At 37.2% G+C, this 15411-nt stretch overlaps 2 long non-coding RNA genes across 2 annotated transcripts in view; both read left to right on the plus strand.

The window, feature by feature from the left end:
• Positions 1–15411, plus strand: part of LOC309495714 — a 76728-nt gene that overhangs the window by 23560 nt on the left and 37757 nt on the right. The gene's annotated exons all lie outside the window — the stretch shown is intronic.
• Positions 6274–7683, plus strand: LOC309494123. The gene is made up of 3 exons (XR_014204229.1): positions 6274–6355; positions 6536–6612; positions 7594–7683. It is a non-coding gene; the product is annotated as an uncharacterized lncRNA (long non-coding RNA).

A 15411-nucleotide genomic window follows, 5' to 3' on the forward strand; every position in this document is an offset into this window, starting at 1 on the left:
ACTCAATAGAATCAAATCGCTGTTATTATAGTGTATTACGCGCTGCTCTCAGGGCAGGAGTACTCAATAGATTCAAATCACTGTTATTTTAGTGTATTACGCTCTGCTCTCAGGGCAGGAGCACTCAATAGATTCAAATCACTGTTATTTTAGTGTATTACGCTCTGCTCTCAGGGCAGGAGCACTCAATAGATTCAAATCACTGTTATTTTAGTGTATTACGCTCTGCTCTCAGGGCAGGAGCACTCAATAGAATCAAATCGCTGTTATTATAGTGTATTACGCTCTGCTCTCAGGGCAGGAGTACTCAATAGATTCAAATCACTGTTATTTTAGTGTATTACTATGGAGCTAATATTATGACAAAATGATTTGAATTTGAATTGTGTAAATTTGAATTATTTACAAGTGTAATCTAACAAAATTGAATTTTAGGTGGTAGTTTAAATAGTTCTGAATTTGAATTTCTTTAAACGAATATTGAACATTTGAAATTTAACAAATTGAAATGTTTTTATGGCCGAATTTTATAGACATGTATTTTCACACAGCTAGTTTTTTTGTTCTGAATTCGTATAGTGCAAATATTCAGTTTAAAAAAATTCAGATTCAAGTTTTCAAGATGAAGAAATTCGGAACTTCAAATTCAGTTTTCTAAAATTCAATGTCAAAAATTCAAGTTCAAAAATTCAGATCTTACAGAAAGTAGGTCACAGGTCATCCACAGGGAAGAGTAGATGATCTCAGAAAAGTCGAACAGAGCATTTTGGCCAATTGGGGACTGCGGAAGTTTTCCAGCGCGAACGTGGTGGTGGTTCAAGAGGTTGCCACTTTCTGACTCTTGTCATGAATCGCCCGGAGGTAAGTGATTCTTAAACATGAATGATTTTGTGTTTATATGTTAGGTTAGCGTTCTCAGCACGTGAGACATTTGTCTAAGCGGTCTCTGGTGTTTGTTTTAAAGTATATTTTGTGTAAAATTGATTAGAACGCCACCGTGTCTACTAGGCCTAAGTTACACAGACAGGACGCGAGCGGCGCGACGCAACACAGTGCTTGAAGCGACTGTTGCAAAGAGCTGGGACTAGGTCAGAAATAGGATGGGGAATCCGTGTGCTGTTGGGGATTTCACGGGTCGCACCGCTCGCGCCCTGTCTAGACTGCGTCGTACATGTAAGCATAAGGTACGAGAGGGTGTGCTGTATCGTGAATACGACGCGAACCGGAGTGCTTGCAACCCCTTCAGACGTGACTTATTCACGAGACAGCACTAGCCTTGAGTACCTTATTGCTTTTCTAAAGCGATTACCACTCAATAGTCATATTCAAGTCAAAATAAAATGTATTAGTGCAACTTTCATGAAGTAAAATCACCAAAAGCCAACCTTCCGCTGGAAATAAAATAGTCCCTGGCTGTGAGCAGCAGCAGAAGTTAAAATATTTCGCCTGTAATGTTAGATGGCGGCAAAGACAGTCTTTATTACTGAGTCAGTCATCAGTCAGTAGAGTAGAGAAGACTTTAATATTGAAAGGACAATTGCATTATGTAGGCTTATTGTAAGACATTTAATGGCTAATTCACACGCCGAACTGCAACAAATAGTTGTCACAGACCGTCGTGTTCAAAGACTACCATTATTACCCTTCGCCCTGAACTGATATCTAGCTAAAAGCAGTGGACCGTTAAACCAATAATGAAAGAGATAAAAATTATTCTGCTTAAACTGTGTTTACAGGACAGTGAAGTTGTAAGGTCAGCCAGGCACTTGTTGTCATTGCTGACGTCTGGCAGTACAGCTGGTCCCAGTCAGGAAAATGCCAGGTTTTTTGTGTATTTTCTTTATTGCGTTAAGGATAGTTTGTGAGAAAATAAAACCCTGTTATATAAATGAATTTGTGCATGCATGGTTATGTTGAAAATACTTAAAAAGTATATGCATTCATTTCATGATTCCGCCTCCATAGGCAGCACCCTGTTCAGCAGCACCATGGTCAGCAGCACCCTGTTCAGCAGCACCCTGTTCAGCAGCACCCTGTTCAGCAGCACCCTGTTCAGCAGCACCCTGTTCAGCAGCACCCTGTTCAGCAGCACCCTGTTCAGCAGCACCCTGTTCAGCAGCACCCTGTTCAGCAGCACCCTGTTCAGCAGCACCCTGTTCAGCAGCACCCTGTTCAGCAGCACCCTGTTCAGCAGCACCCTGTTCAGCAGCACCCTGTTCAGCAGCACCATGGTCAGCAGCACCCTGTTCAGCAGCACCCTGTTCAGCAGCACCCTGTTCAGCAGCACCATGGTCAGCAGCACCCTGTTCAGCAGCACCCTGTTCAGCAGCACCATGGTCAGCAGCACCCTGTTCAGCAGCACCATGGTCAGCAGCACCCTGTTCAGCAGCACCCTGTTCAGCAGCACCCTGTTCAGCAGCACCATGGTCAGCAGCACCCTGTTCAGCAGCACCCTGTTCAGCAGCACCCTGTTCAGCAGCACCTTGTTCAGCAGCACCCTGATCAGCAGCACCCTGTTCAGCAGCACCATGGTCAGCAGCACCCTGTTCAGCAGCACCCTGTTCAGCAGCACCCTGGTCAGCAGCACCCTGTTCAGCAGAGGGCCACCATCCAAACTGAGATGACCCGGTTTTGCAATTACTTTATTTTTTATTTAATACTGACATAAAGAAACATGCCATTATTTGATGGTAGTTATTTTATATTTTTTAATTGTACTTTTTTGCCAACAGATCATTTCCTGGTTTTTTTAATAAAGGACGGGGTAAAAGGCGGATTACTTCAACAACCACTAGCAAACCCGCTAAAATATTGCCTGTGAACATTTATTTGCTGCCTCACCTCTTTGACCGAACGCCTAAAGAGAGTGAGCAACTCATTCACATGCAAGCTGGGTTGGGCCGAAAAACGATGCATTTAGAGGAAAATGCCACCTATGAAGAAGTAAGTATAAAGGATGTCTCTCTTGCGTCTTTTAAAATTGTCTTTTGCTAAGTGCAACAGAGATTAAGATTAATTCATTAGTACATCTGTAGTCCGTATACCTTCGGATAATTTGTTTTCTGGTTTTTGTCTTCTAAACGGAAAAACCCTTCTCATGAACATAAACAAATCTTGTCTTTTTATATTTTTATTTTCATCACACTTTGTTCTAATCCGCCAAATGGAAAAACATTAAAACCAAAATGGATAAACAGCTTGAATATTAGATCTCTACATGGTTTGGAATAAAACGCTCCTTTTTGATGATTGGTCCACCAAAATCAAGCTGTGTTGTCATCAGTTCTTACTCAGCTCCGCGCAACAGAAAGAATAATAGTCATTTGATACAGTTGTACGGATTATTACAGTTTATTGCAAGTTGCAACTACATTTAATCTCTTTCTCATCAAACAGCAAGACTAATAAATGTCTCGATACAAACCGTACCTGAACAGAGCTTTCTGTGTACAGATACATTTGCGTGCTGTGAAATACTAATTTATCTTATTGAATATTCATTTATGTGGCATTGGCTCTCACAACTACCCCTAGCCTACGTATTTTGCACACCGCTGTTTTATTTAGCTGACCAACTCTTGAAATCTGTGTGCTAAAGCTATATGCGATGCACTGGACAGCGCGGAGAGAATTGCAAGAGTGAATTGAAGAGTATTTTTATATTTATTGCCATCTAAAAGATTTAAAACCGATTTTATAAATGTAAGAATTAAATTAGTCAATAAAATTAGTTTGACACTAAAGTCAGTTTTAACCAAAGGCATCTTGCGCTGCATCGGTGGCATAGAAGCAGCATCATTCTGAAGTTGCTTTTAGATGTATGTACACAATTTAATTGTGCTGTGAGAGGTCAGTAAATGCTGTAACACTTTACTGCCATGCTTTTCTCCCCTTGGTTGGTAAGAACAAAAGTGGATGTTCAGATGACATTTTCCGGTGAACAGTTGCAGTTCTGGCTCCTCCGTCTCAACATACTGTACAACGAGATGTACATTCACATCACACGTTAACACAGTGGTAGAGTTACGCTCACGTGACACTGCAGTTTTTCGCAGTCATAAACGTTTATAATTTGTGTGTGTAAATAAATGCACAACATTGCATTAACATTTAATTTGTTTGCTGTTCTGAGCGTGTACACGCGAAGCGCGTGCAATCTACAGAAGCCTGCAGCGCGTGAGTACTGTTATCTTATGCGTCTTATTGGGCTTAAACTGTCAAATACACAAATTACATAAACACAGTTGGTTCTGTCTAAAAAAGTAGGCTAGGGGTAGTTGTGACAGCAGATGCAACGTAAATTAATATTTAATACGATAAACTAATTTCAATCAGGGCACACAAATGTGTGTGTATGCAGAAAAAAGCTCTGTCTATGCTATATCCCCCGGTACGGTTTGTGTCGAGCCATTCATTAGTCTGGTTGTTTGATGAGAACGAGATTAAATGTAGTTGTAATAATAATCCTGACTACTACAGATGACTACTACTTTTCTGTTGCGTGGAACTGAGAACTGATGACGGTACGGCTTGATCTACACTGTACACGAAACCTGCAAAAACAACAAATAAATAAATATATAAATGGATAAATATATTAATTCATAAGTCCACATATTCCTCCAAAAATAAAAGTATAAATAATTAAATGTGCCAGGAGATAAATAAATAAAACCAATGTTGGAAATTAAAGAAAACAAGTTAAAGGAAATGTATTCATTTTTGAATGGATCTCCGTATTTATTTTTCCTTGGTGCAACATGCAAATGAAGGGTGTCAATCAAACATCAGAAGGCATTCTATATTCCACCATTGGCTGACAATGTTGAAAATAGTAGTAGCTATGCTATCTGCTGATTATATTCTCTTCAGAGTGGATGCATCTATACATGCTTTAGGTTAGTTAGCAGCTACATTTGATGTGGGTGTAGATCCATTTGTCTGCTAAAAAAGGGCAGTAAAATTATTTCAGTTTTGATATTCACTGCATATTCACTTAGGCTGCTAAAGGGACCATCTGCAAATTCCAATCACAGTCCAAAAATAAAACGTTCAATCATTCATTCAAATGAATGATATTTGCTAAATTAGTAGATGCCTTGTGGGCAGGCTGACTTGCTGTATATGAGCTTTTGCCACTTTCTCGCTTGTACAGTAAACTGTTAATATAACTTTCAGCCATTGGTTACACAGAGACCGGCTTATGTTTGATTGACACCCTCTCATTTGCATGTGCCAAGGAAAAATAAAAATACGGAGCGAAATTAAAAAATGAATAAACAGTTAAAAGGAAGAGACAACTTTCAGTTTGGCATTTCCTTTAAAGGGATAGTTCGCCCAAAAATGAAAATTCTGTCATCATTTAATCACCCTCAAGTTGTTTCAAACCTGTATGAATTTCTTTTTTCTGCTGAACACAGAAGAAGATATTTTGAAAAATGTCGGTAACCAAACAGTTGATGGACCCCATTGACTTCCATAGTATTTTTTTCCTACTATGGAAGTCAATGGGGTCCATCAACTGTTTGGTTACCGACATTTTTCAAAATATCTTCTTCTGTGTTCAGCAGAAAAAAGAAATTCATACAGGTTTGAAACAACTTGAGGGTGATTAAATGATGACAGAATTTTCATTTTTGGGCGAACTATCCCTTTAACATTTTTTTTCTAATTTCCCCCAACATGTTTTATTTATTTAATTATTTATCTCCTTGCCCATTTATGTGGATATAGTGGATTTATGTATTTATTTGCACACTTATTTCAGTGTGCTATACTGACAATAAAGGCTTAATGATAAGGCGTTTTTGTATTTTTAGATATGTGCCCAACTGAAGGAGATGTACCCCAAATTTCAAGAAATAAAGGGGGGATGGCTTCTCTATAAATCTTCAGGTAATCACCAGGGACAAAACATTTAGTAAAAACTGACCATGATCTCAAAAATACAGATAGCATTTTGTATTTTTCTGTATTTTTGTACAATGGTATTTTTTATTTACTTTTATTTTAAGGAGGATGGGGCTCCCGGAAGCTCACTCTTATTCCACCGGATGAAAGTGGGTACAATGCCAAGAATTTGAAGACTGCAACAAATGGATTTAAAGGAGTTCTTTACATTGCTCCACTACAAATAGAACTTGACACCACTGCTCTGCCACCTGAATCTGAATCTTTTAACGAAATGCCAAAAGAGAAATGCCAGAGATGTGGAGTCAGTTATCCACTACTGATTCTGACTACACACATAAATACCTGTGTGACCAGTGAGGATGCTGAACAGACTGGTGATGAAGCTGAACAGACAAAAGATGATGCTGATCAGACCAGTGATGAAGCTGAACAAACCAAACAAGTAATGTATATTAAAAAGTTATTTTAATTTAATAAATAATTTGCAAGTTTAGTAGGGTATAAAAGAAATATATACGTGTGTGTGTTTTCTAGAGATGCTTTTTTTACTTAATATAATATTTCTATACTTAAAATAATATATACTTTAATACTTGTTTTTTTGTTGTTTTTTTTACTTTAGGCAACTTGCCCCATATGTCAAAAAGAAATGTCTCTCGATGTAATAGAGATTCACGCAAGTTTTTGCATGGGTGACAGGTGAGAAATTATTTTATTTGACAGTTTATTTTTTGATAGTGCACAAAATACTTATTTCCAGATTAATCAGTGAATGTTTTTTCTTCAAAATTTACAAGGAGCAATATTATATCACTTAGAGAGCATGTAACATTCTCTGAGAAATCTGTAGGAACGTATCACTGGTCACCAATGGGTGTCACTAGGCTCTTTTTAGGGGGGGCTTTAGCCCTGTATTAGGCATAAGATCAAAAATGTATTCACAATGTACATATTCATTAAATAAACTTGGTTACCTAGCTTTCCTGGTAGACTTCAGTAATTTAACATCTCTGAGAAAATGATTCATAAAATCAGTTGACCCTATGTTTACTTTCTTCACTGACACAGACAAAAATGAAAAGCCTATATCACTCAAAGCTCAGCTTTAGGAGGGGAAGAGACAGGGCAAGATAAGAACCAATAGAAAAAGAGTGATGGAGATGAGGAGAGAAAAATAATCTACTGTGCCCACTGAAATGGTTTTAAAGCTATTGTTATCCTTTTTTTGGCCTACAAAACATCTTAAAATGTTATAGCCCAGAACCCCCTTAAACTACCACACATTTGGTACCTCAGTGATTATAAAACCCTGCCATTTATATCTACAATTAACAGCTAATATCCTAGTAACATGCATGTTAATAAGCAACTACTTAATAGTGAGAATTGGACCCTAAAGTGTTACTTTTTTAAATCATACACTCATTGGGGGATGAGCCCCCCTAAAATGAAAATCCTAGAATCGCCCCTGCTGGTCACATAATGTATACTTTTATTGTGTGTGCTGTTAGGATTGCCTCAGCTCTTCTTCACAGCAAATATCAATTGAATATTGTGTTTTATTTTAAAATTATTAATGTTTAATTTATTTAAAACTTTTTAGGTAATTCATTCTAAAGGTATATTTGTTATTTTGTTGCACACAAGTATGGTAATGAAGTATGTGTATTTTATTATAAGTATACAACCTCTGGAATTAAATGTGTCTATGGAAGAACCATCTACATCTGGAGTTTACGTGCCGTGGACATATACCGCTGAACATTCAAATGCAGCTAAAGCCACAAGCATGAGTCATGGTATGTGTTTTTGTTTTTTAAGTTTTGAAATAGAACTGATAAACGTAACACATTTCTGAGATGTAGGCTAGCACTGAAGTAGTGGAGTACTAGCTTCAACTGAAAGTGTTGACATGTTGCTTCTATGCGTTTTGCAGATTGGAAAATTGAACCAGATAAAAATAAAGCAGCATCCTTATACACTAAGGAAATAATTCGCCAACATGAGACTGGAAAATCCCTCTTGATGACCATGGATGTGAGAATGGACAAGGAAGATCAAGACAGAGAACTTGTTGCATTCTACAAACAAAACGGCATAGAATGGGCATGCCCTGTGAAGTGCAAACTCCAAGGTGGTATTAAACAAGTATAAATGCATTTATTCAGGGGCATTCTTAGCTGGTTTTTGTTGGCCATTTTCTTTTCTTTTTGGACTGTTGATTTTAATCTGTTACAATCAGGGGATGCTGCCATTGGTGAAGGTGTGACTAGACACTTCTTTTCAACTGTTATACAGAGGCTTCAGCATGGTTTCAATTTTAACATGGGTATGTTAACTATTTTTATGGAACATTGACTGGCATTTTGTTTCATCTTTGAATCCACAATGTTAATTTAAGCCCATTATTTTAAAACAGGAAATACTGCAAGGACCTGTCTCTTTGAAGGTGAACCAGGCCATCTTGTTCCATCATCTTCACAATTTCTCATAGAGAGTGATCTGTTCCTAGTTGCGGGACGCATGATTGGACATGCATTCCTACATGGTGGACCTCGGCTGGCTGGAGTCAGCCAAGCAATAGTCCATGTACTTCTAGGTGGTTCAGCTGAGACTGCTACAGTGCAAATCAAAGACTGTCCTGACCATGATATTCGTGAAACCATAAAACTGGTAAGTACATTGGTAGTATAATCAGTAACTTAAACAATTCATAATTTATTATTTATTTATTTATTTTTCTTCATTTATACTTTTCTACATGGAGCTTGATGGAGAGGCAGAACTCAGTAGTGAAGAATATCAAGCTGTCCTTGACCTGAGTCTTGCTTGGGATCTTCCTGGCCCAACCAAAGAAAACCGGAAGTGGCTTTTTGAGCGCCTATTATCACATGCGGTAGTGTTCTTTTATTGTCTGAGCTTTAAGTTTTAGCATTGCTGTACTGTAGCATTATATATATATTTTTTTTCATGTAATCTAATAATCTAAAATATGCAATACTATAGGTCATTGGAAGGAGATTACGACAGTTGAAACAAATACGTAAAGGACTTAAAGAAACCAGAGTGTGGCCACTGTTGAGTGAAAGGAAAGATGTGGAAATCTTTCTGAGGGAAAATGAAAATTCACTCACCCCATCGGTAAATTTAATTGTTATAAGGTGGTGTGTGTGTGTGTGTGTGTATATATTATTATACATATATACAGGTGAAACTCAAAATTTGAATATCGTGCAAAAGTTCATTTCAGTAATTCAATTTAAAAGGTGAAACTAATTATATAGACTCGTTACATGCAATTTCTTGAGTTTCACCTGGGTATATATACATAAAGTTTTTTGAGATGGTGCGTGTGTATATAAAATTAATATATATATATATATATATATATATATATATATATATATATATATATATATATATATATATATATATATATGCAGACCTGTTGCAACAGAAATATGTAATTGTTTCCAGATGCTGCTTCAATGTATCTGCTGGCCCTCGGATATCAGTGTGAATGATGATGATGATGACGACGACAACGAAGATTGTTCGCTAGAAGATAGATGTCGCATCTCGTGGTATTTGCGTCACTTCATTGAGACAGGTATAAATGTATTTTTAAAATACATTTTCCTATGGGGTTTTACAATTTGAGTAAAATAAAGCCTGTGGTAAACTACTTGATGAAACTTTTTTGTTGGGTTTGGAACGACATATTGGTGAGTAATTAATTGTTGATTTTGTTTTATTTAGCATCCAGCTCAGACCTTAAAAACTTGGTGAAGTTTTGGCTTGGGTGGGAAGTGCCAGAAGGAAAGATGGTAGTGGAAGTGGTTAACTCTGAGATGCCGAAGTCCTCCACTTGTTTCAATGTGCTACGCCTCCCAGCCCACTACATGGATTTCAGCAATTTTAAGGATGATCTCCTTATGTGCATTGGCACTTCAGAATATGGTTTTGGCCTTGTTTAGATCTGTGAAATCCAAAACTGTAATAGTAACACCATATCTATAAATTAGATTACATTACCAAAGTTTGTCCTGTTTTTTGGACATTGATGAAGTACAAAAGTTTGTCCTGTTTTTTGGACATTGATGAAGTTAAAGTAATACGTTCATGTATTATTGCCGTTTTATTTTGGAGAAGGGTAAAAACCCATGCAATAGTTAACACACCTGCTCTAAAGAAATCCATAGTTCTATGTATTCAAAAATACACATGTAATCTTATGGTTTAATTATCCATCAAATTCAAATTGTTCCAGCAGTTTAACTAATACGTTCATGTATTATTGCTGTTTTATTTTGGAAAAGGGCAAAAAAAAAAAAAAAAACATGCAATAGTTTACAACATACCTGCTCTAAAGCAATTTAGCAATCCATACTTCTATGTATTCAAAAATACACATGTAATCTTATGGTTTAATTATCCACCAAATAAATTCAAATTATTTCAGCAGTTAATGTGTCATTACTCAAGTGCATGGCAAAACTGCACTGCAGCCATGTAAATGTCTATCCCATTGGATTGTGATGGTGACCTAGGATCCACTGTGTCCTTCAGTGCAGTAAGTTGCTCTGGTGTAAGTGGACATTGTACAGTAGGAACGTTAACACCAACACTTTCATCAGGAGGCAGCCCACTGCTTTCCCAATCAATCTCGGCAATGTTCATTTCCTGGGTATACAAAAGGAAATATATATATATATATATATATATATATATATATATATATATATATATATACACTGTATGTATGTATGAAGAGTTCAGATGCAAAAGCCTCTAAGTGCCATCTGAAATTTTCTTCTAGAATGATCATTTAGATCAAGCTCGTATATTTAAGTTCAGTAATTTCACTTAAATGACAATTAATAGGTAATTTGCATTGCCATTTAAGTGAAATTACTGAACTTAAATATACGAGCTTGATAAAAATGATCATTCTAGAAGAAAATTTCAGATCGCACTTAGAGGCTTTTGCATCTGAACTCTTCATATATATATATTTTAAATGCATCTATAAATGGTATACATTCTCAGTTCCTATAATTGTTCCAAATATTACATTTGTATGATTACTGGAATGCTAATGAGGTGTTTAAATGCCACTGAATTAATATTTGAATTCTCATGACCCCTGTAATTTTTCTAAAAAAAAATATGTAAACATGGCTGTACATTTGCATAAATACCTCTTCGTTTGGGGGATCATCAACTGGATAGTGAATTTGACCCAATTCCCAGAGCTGGTTTGGAGACATGCTATGTTCTGTTCTCAAAGGGTGATTATCCCACCCATCTCGGAAAAAGTTTAGATCATCTTGTAGCCTTGGTAGGAATGTATAGTGGCAACAGAAGAGATGTGTTTGGTCTGCAATATTAAGGTAGTTGTCCTCCTCAAGATAGTGTAGCACATCATAGTACACACTGGTCACTGCAGTCCATACATCTCTCCACAGTCTCTCTATTCTATAACAAAGCATTACAAGAAAACTCATAAGCAATTAGGTGGTTCAAACAAACACAAAGTATAAAGCACACAGTTACATAGTGGAGATATCTCTGCCACATAGTACTTTCTTTAAATACCTTTGGTTGTGGACACTTTTTCCTGAAATGAAACTGCTTCTCCCTGTGCCACGAATTGTGAACATTAAACGTGCAATGTCCACATTCTCAACTCCATGGTCCCCTCTGACCCTATAATGTTACAAAGTTGGTCAAGGCAATGTTTTAATACTTAACCCAGTCCTCATTTCCAAAGGTAAAATTAATGTTCCTGGTGAAAATGATGCATAAAAACAATGAATAGTTGTTACATTTGTGCATTGGACAACATTTGACATTAACATGACTACACCATACTTCTGTCAGGAATAATTGACGACAGGTTGTGAATTTTTAGAAAAATAATGCACACCAGAGGTGTAACGGCCACTCCACTTCGTGACTGCATTACCACCTTGGGTGTGCATTATTTTACTAATAATGCAACTGCCTGAAGTCAATTATTCAGCTTATACAATAGTTACCACAACTTACCACACCTTGAAACATTGTTCATATAATGTATTTCAAGACGTTTGTAAAGTTTTTGTCATTAAAACGCTCTTGTATGTAGGACTAATTTCTTATGCATCTAATCCCATGCCCCCGTTGCTAATTCCAAAACTTAATTTTAGAGTTACTGTAGTAACGGAGGTTTGAGCCACTGATAGCAGACTAATGCTGAGTTAGGGTTAGGGTTAGGTAGAGTTAGTAACGGAGGTTTGAGCCGCTGATAGCAGACTAATGCTGAGTTAGGGTTAGGGTTAGGTAGAGTTAGTAACGGAGGTTTGAGCCACTGATAGCAGACTAATGCTGGGGACACACTTAACGACTAGATGACACATTCTCTGACTGTTTCCATTAACGACTGCAGAAGATTTTAAACACCGCTGTAAACACAGACTGAACGCGCTGAACACTCATTTGGTCATGATCAGTCATAAGTATCAAATTACATTCATAACCGGCCTTACAGTAAGTGTGTCCCCGGCTTTATGCAGTTATTAATGCAGTTATTAGAGAACGAGAGAGATGTTGTAATGAGACAGAAAAGCATGTGTGTCAATTATTATTTATTTATTCAATTCGTTTTAATTAATTAGTTTATTCTTTTTTTCTATTATTGACAGATGACAGTAAACTAGCCTTGAAACACAAAACCCTTTTAACAAGTAGGCCTATTAATATATATATATTTTTTATATTATCTGCATTAAAAACCCGTGCTGCAGGAATATCCATTTATTTAGCCTATATTCAGTTTAAATTTCTATTGATTACAGATAGGACTTTATACTTTATTTACTTTAAACTGCATGTTTCCATTGATTGTGAAGCTAGACATTGAAAATTGCAGATCAATCATATGGGAGCATGCATGGTTTTTCTTGTTATGAATTGTATCCTATTTTCCATTATTACAGTTAACTACGCAAAGTGCTATGGAACTGTAATGCAGTCAAGACCTGCCTGGAAATACTTTAGCCGTGCGTTTCCCTGAAAATAATTGAGCGTTCGTCAACCAATCAGATTCAAGCATTCAACGGCCCTGTAGTATTAACTTTATTAACTTATTTATGTGCTATTAGGGTTGTGGGGGACCCCAAATGATGTTAAAGGAGTGACACCACAACACATCCACGATGGATAACAGATGCAAATATACACACACATGCTTGTTCAGGTTTCACTGTAATGTCAATTGCAACAAAAATCAAGCGTAGCGTTAGTTCTGGAAGGTCGCGTTAGTTCTGGAAGGTCACGTTAGTCAAGCTCGCATCAGTAACTCTCAGCTGATCCTCTATAGCAGGGATAGGCAACTCCGGTCCGGGAGGGCCACTATCCTGCAGAGTTTAGCTTCAGCCCTCATAAAAACTTACCTGCCTGTATCTATCTAGTAATCCTGAAAACATTGATTGCCTTGTTCAGGTGTGTTTAATTAGGGTTGGAGCTAAACTCTGCTGGACAGTGGCCCTCCAGGACCGAAGTTGCCTATCCCTGCTCTATAGGAATACGACACCGATCACTATATAAATATAAAGCTCCTTCAGTATTATCAGCAGCTATCGTGTTTCTCAGGAGTTCATTACCCTCCTAACTCCCCCTCCCCCTCCCCAGCTCCTCCTGTCTCAGTCAGTGACTCTCAGCTGATCCTCTACCTGTAGGAGTACGACACTATCACTGTATACATATATAAGCTCCTTGAGTATTATCAGCAGCTATCGTGTTTCTCAGGAGATCATTACCCTCCTCCATCCCCAGCTCCTCCTCTCGTCAGTCAGGATCTGGCATTCTGATTCCCCTTGAATCAGAATAAATTCTCGAATTATGTTGTACTTCAAAATCTTGAATTAAATATATTCGCATACATTCATGTTGGTTCTGTTCTGTTTACCCTAAGGGGGGTTATTGCTGCTCTCCCTGCTCTTATCCATGCTAGGCTGCATGGATGTGCAGGGAGTTCTTGCCCAGAACGGAACCATACCGCCAATCCAAACAGTATGCTTATTCTCAATCATATTTGATGATAGTGGTCCTGACAGAAAAAAACTTAAATCACAACAAATGTGAACAACATCACATGCTTCAACTTCACATTTTACTGGATGGTAAATCACATTTTACCGAGACATGCTGAGTGTACAACCCAAACAAATAGTGCATATTAAGGGTTAAAATGCAGAAATTTACATTTGTATTATGTTACCGTCAAATTACTAAATTAGCATTGTAATGTTATATTTATTCAAATTTCTTTTTTTTTCTTAAATGCATTAACACTTAAATGGTGACGGGGAGGGGACATGTTTGGTTTCTCAGAATTGGGCCTTTTCCATGTAATTTTTTTTTAGATTATTATTCTAAATGCGATTAACATTTGATATGTTTGGGGAATTTGGCTATTAGCATGTAACATTATAAATACATTCGGCTGAAATGAACAAAATTACTCGAAAAAAAGATTTGTTCTTTTTGATGAACGTGTTTCAAAGATCCGAGTCAGTAAAATGATCCGAACTTCCCACTACTAATTGTTATGAGATCCTCTCAGCCGTGCAATAAAGCATATTCAAAGGCATTGCCTGAAGTATCTCTGAGTTATCTGCTGCGCAGCAGTTTAGTGGGACACTAAAGACCTTAACCCCAGGAAATAGTGTTCATAAGGTGCGAGACATCTTCTGACTCTGCAGTGTCAATTGGTCGTGCACTAGAGGACAAACAGTGTTATTTATTAAATACCCCCCATTTAATTTAAAGGGATAGTTCACCCAAAACTGAAAATTCTGTCATCATTTACTCACCCTTGAGTTGTTCCAAACCTGTACAAAATCCTTTGTTCTGCTGAACACAAAAGATGATATTTTGATTGTTTGTAACTAAAAACTTTTGGGGCACCATTGACTTTCATAGTATTTTGTACATAGTAGTACAAAAATAATATGGAAGTGAATGGTGCCAGACGACTGTTTGGTTACCAATATTCTTAGAATTATCTTCTTTTGTGTTCAGCAGAACAAAGGAATTTATACAGGTCATGTGCATACTAGTGGGGAAATTTCAACCACAATACCCCACGATTAATGTAGTGAACATATGTATAAAAAAAAAATCTTCATTACTCTGTACCACAACTTACCTGAGAGGGAAGCCATATCTTTCCACAGACTCTTGGAAGAAGGTCAGTGCAGTTAATGCTGTATTGTTTGTGGCAGCACCAAGGTACATTATCTGTAAAATTTGAAAGTGTTGTTAGTTCTGTTTATCTGGTACCCTGTACATAATTCCAATGTTACTTTACACTGTACAAAAGAAGAAAAACAAAATCACCTTTCGCGAAAAGCCGTCCACCCCTCCAAACAAGACAATGTTATACCTAAAACCACAGGCGTTAGACCAGGATTCTCAACTCTGGCTCTTGAGTTCCACTTCCTGCAGAGTTTA

The sequence above is a fragment of the Leuciscus leuciscus genome (genome assembly GCF_965113295.1).
Source record: "Leuciscus leuciscus genome assembly, chromosome: 3".
In the NCBI taxonomy this organism is placed as follows: domain Eukaryota; kingdom Metazoa; phylum Chordata; class Actinopteri; order Cypriniformes; family Leuciscidae; genus Leuciscus; species Leuciscus leuciscus.